We start from the raw sequence: 4,973 nt of genomic DNA, 5'->3' as shown, positions 1-4,973 counted from the left end.
GGTAATCACACACAACGCGCATGCGCACTACACACAGCAGAAGCAGGTACCAGAACTGACAGCTTTACTGTACATAATTCAGACAATTACATATACTTTAGCATTGCTTTTATTTTTTTCTGCCGTACTGTACACTATTGTACTGTTGTTGTACGGTTCCTTTACTCTGGTAAAAAAACAGCATCAGTTGTTGGCATCAGTTTTGCAGACAGCAGGCAGATGCACATTAACCTATGATACGCAGCTTCCACCAGAGGGCGCTTCAGAAACGCAAATGCCCCATTTCATGGCCGTAGCCAGCTATGAGGTCACCGAGGTCCGTCAGAATTTGGTGTAAACAAAATGAAAGCATGGATCTATCCTGCCTTGTATCAACAGTTCAGGCTGGCGGTGATGGTGTAATGGTTAATGGGATATTTTTCACCTTTCTGGGCCCCTTAGTACCAAATGAGCATAGCCTGGCCTACCTGATATTGTTGCTGAACATGTCCATTCCTTTATGACCACAGTTAAGTTGGGTGAACTCAAAAATAAAGGAGAGCTGGATCCAAATGCAGTGAGTTTAATAAAGTAAACATAATAACAAAACCAACACAGAGAAGAGAACCAGAGAGCAGAATGAGTGCACCAAACATAACATGCATGTAGGACAAGACATCTACAAGGAACGCAAGAAACGCTGGGGTCTAAATACACAAGGGGTAATTGGCAAACAAGACACACCTGGGGAACAATCAAATAACAAATCAACAAGTAAAACTATAGGACTACAAAACATGGCACAAAACAGGACATAACATAAAAGTCCACACAAGACCATACAGGCTGGGATCATGACAGAGCCCCCACCCCCCTTTAAGAAGCGGATTACAGACGTTCCACAACAGAGACAAGAGTCCAGGAGGAAGGAGGAGCGGAGGTGGAACGGGGAAGGGACGGAAGACCAGGTCCATGGAATGGAGGAAGGACTGGAGACAGAGGAGATCTCTGGGCGGAGGAGGCAGTAGGAGCCCAGGGCGGAGCAGGCAGTGCAAGTGGTCAGGGTGGTGCTGATGGGACTGAAGATCCCCACGGCAGAGCAGGAGACCACCACAGCAGAGTAGACAGGGCTGAAGTTCCCCATGGTGGAGCAGAAGACCACCACAGCGTAGCCGAGGACCACCACAGTGGAGCAGGCATCACTGGTGACCACCGAGACAGAGCTGGCGGGGCCGAAGACCACCACGTCGGAGCTGAAGATCCCCAGGGCAGATCTGGCATTACTGGAGACCACCACGGCTGATCAGGCGACAATGGAACACAGAGTACAGAAAGGTTAGGGTTGGCCTCAGGGGGCATGTCAAAGCAGGCAGGGAGCTCGAGGGTGTCCTCTACGGTCATAACGGGACTGGCAGGGTGTTCCAGGCTGGTTTCTGTGGTCATGTCGGGGTAGACAGGAGAATTGAGGACGACCTCCGTGGTCTTATCAGTGCAAACAGGAGACTCTTGGGCTGAAGCAGGCTCTGGAGCAGACTCATGGGCTTGAGAGCAGGGACGTGCACAGGGGGGTTGCTCAGGTTGCCCGGGCAACTGCCCATATGCCCTTCAGGTTGCCCTTCCGAGGAAAAAATAAAATAAAAATAAAAAATCGTACAATGGATGCAGAATTTCACGTAGGCCTAGATAAAAAAAAAAACAAAAAAAATCGCAAAGCCTCATTCACTTCCATTCGGGCACTCAGCTCAACTGTTTACGTGGCTGCCGCGCTGCACGCGACCGGTGCGTAAGACCCCGCAAATTACTTAAGGCCCCGCCTCCATCTCGTGTCATAGCGCGTCAATTAATGTGTACAACATCCATGACAAAATGAAGCGAAACTATCCTTTTGGTCACGAAAAGAGGAAGAAGAAAAAAACCATGAGAGTGAATTGCGGGAACAACAATCAGGTAAACTTGTGTTCTCTCCTCTCTAAGTTTGATGTCAGCAAAGTTTGATGTTTTTCGGTCTTGCTAACCTAGCTGGGCAGGCAGTGCATCTCTTGCATCACTTTGTGCCTGACAAAAGTGAGAGTAAAATACAATTATTTATTACGTTTGTTTTTGATAAACGACAAAGTGCAACGGTGTTTGTTTACTGCAGCTCAGAAAACATAACCGCGTCGCGTGTGTTATCGTGGGTTCATATGCGCGTGCACGAAATGAAACGCGCATTTTTCAAGCAGAAATATGTGGAGACCAGACATATACACAATACATGCACGTGAATGATGGCACTCGCAATCAAAGTACACATTATAAAACAAGACAGTGATTATCTAGTCTCAGTGTAGTTAAAAACTCTAAACAACTGCACTAATTATGCAAGATAGAAAGCAATGTATTGACAATTTGACATTGATTGACTATTGATTTATAGGCTATATTGAATTTAAAATGTTGATTAGCTGGACATACTGGTCAATATGAATGCACATCCCTCAGTAAATAATAACCATACATCAAGAATTGCCTCAACATGCATAATATTAATAAAACAATCATACTGATGCCGAAAATACCCAGGCTGTAGAGAGAACCAAAGTTAATCCCAAAAGCCAAAGGATCCCAAGAAGGGAGGATTGTATTGGGAGCACTGAAGTGTCAGGTGTGACTGTGTGGCAATGGCAAATGGTTTACATAGCTCACGAACTGAATACGAGCAAGAAGCACAACTGAATGTACGGGAAGCCAAAAGGTTAAAAAAGGATTGTATTTTTTCCCAAAATCTAAGCGTTTTTTTTTTAATACAAGCGAGTTTTTCCATTCAATCCAGATTATTTCTTTTCAAATAAAATTAATAAATAAAAATAATTAAATAAACTAATATGAGGAACTCTTTTTCTCATGTACCTCATCTCTGACGCGGGGTGCCCTTTTTTCAGGTCAGAGCAACTGCCCCTCAAAATTCCTGTGCACGTCCCTGCTTGAGAGTGTGTGGCCCAAACACACAAAATGGCCATCGCTGTAACAGGGAGTGCAACTGCCTGTAGGACCACCTCTGAGACCCCCAGACCATCGCAGAGATGTCAGCTGCTCATACCAACGTAAGCGGTGTGTCCTCCAAACTGGAAGCCAATCTCAAACGCCTAGGAATCGCCTTGATAGCTTCCTGCGACGTTCATGATGACCAGAAACACGGATGTGTAATGCTAAGTTGACATAAAACTCTAATGTCCAACTATTTCGTGCAACAGCATAATTGAACTGAGCGACATGGCGTGAACATAAATATACGAAATGTCGTGAACGTATTCCACCCTCCGCTGAGACAAATGTCATGAAGAGGTCGTTTGGAGGGGGAGGGGAGGTTAATGCTTTTGATTAAAGATGAGCAAGTGCACAAGAGTTAAAAAAAATGATGTGCATGGAAAAATAATTTATAATAAACACTGCAACAGCATGTAAAAAATATTAAATAAGAATTGTCCATTTTGATTTGATGCATGGTGACTTTATAGTCGTCATGAAATGGAAGTTGTGATTGTCTTTTCTTCCCTATTGTGACGTGAAACGAGTGAAACGGCTTCTCGAAGAAGAAAAAGCATAAGGTATGACTTCATTTTGTCCATCAGGAATTGATTGCAACATTGTGGGTTGCTATACTGTGATCTCATATGAGTGACAGGTTTCCCGCCCTCACGCCAGTAAACTGTACAATGTAACTGATGATCTTACTAATAAAATGTATGTGATTAACTTTGAATAAGTTTGTTGACCTTACTGAGTTTAAAAATGAGAAACGTCAATGAGTATTGAAAAAATGAGTATTGTGAAATGGTCATGCGCAGTTCTACATGTAGGTGGCAGTGATCTAGATGCATATTATTGATGAATGCGATGTTTATGTTTCGACCATGCTTGGAGAATTCATCAGCAGGTCAACTGAGAGAAGGCCCACTTTTGGAAAAGTGTGAAAGCCCTTAGGAGGGCAAACTGTTCTTTTTCTGAATGCTGTATGATATAGGGGTCAATCAATTAGGCTTGATTTATTCATTTATTTCGTTTCATTTTCTTAACAATTATGCTGCATGTGTTTATCCAGTCTAATCGAAGTGTGCGTCTCTCCCCCGACTTTCCCAACAAATATCCCGCCCCCTCTCAGAAAATACATAAAACTGACATTAGGCACCGCAGGCAGGCACCCGCTAATTTTGGATCAACCCGCGCATTAGTAGGTGGAGTCAATTCACAATGGATTCTGAGGGGAGAAGCACATGGAAAGCAGGCAATTGGCTTTATGCACAGCAGCTTCACTACTTCCTGAACTTCAGCCAGCTCCTTTGTTTACTGTCTGCCATTATTGGACAAACTGATTAATCCAGGTGTGCCTGATTATTGTTACTGAGGCCAGGCACACCTGGATTAATCAGTTTGTCCAATAATGGCAGACAGGAAACAAAGGAGCTGGCTAAAGTTCAGGAAGTAGTGCAGCTGTGCAAAAAGCCAATTGGTTTCCTCACTTTTTTCTAAGTAAAGTCAACTTACATTTTATAGTAGCCTATGTGGCAGCAAGATGGAGGGGAGGTTATTTTGATTGTGAGCACTTTTTTAATGTGGATATAAATGCATGGATAAAGCATAAAATAAACACTGCAATTTTTCATAAACAAGTTGTCCATTTTGATTTATTGGCGTCTTTAATGAAATAATAATAATAAAAAATCTTAAATACGATTTAAAAAAAATGTGCTCAGGTTTATTTTATTTATTGTGTTAATGTTAAAGGTTTGCTCTTTTTTCATAGCAGGATTTTTGGAGAATTGTATTAGAATCCATTTAGGGTTAGGGCTTGACCCCACCATAAAAAAGTACAATAAAGGGGTTTTAAAACTCCCCTTTCCCTCAGTCTGAGCAACCAGAGAGGAAAGGGAAATGCTGACACTCTTCCTCTGAAGTCTTTTGAGTTCATCCAATAGGCTACACAGAGACACACCTACAAGTTTACACTCATAATA

This window comes from Rhinichthys klamathensis, unplaced genomic scaffold, assembly GCF_029890125.1.
Source record: "Rhinichthys klamathensis goyatoka isolate OS25496 unplaced genomic scaffold, OSU_Roscu_1.1 h1tg000161l_1, whole genome shotgun sequence".
Lineage (NCBI taxonomy): Eukaryota > Metazoa > Chordata > Actinopteri > Cypriniformes > Leuciscidae > Rhinichthys > Rhinichthys klamathensis.
The sequence above is the reverse complement of the archived record's forward strand: the minus strand, read 5'-3'. Positions refer to the sequence as shown.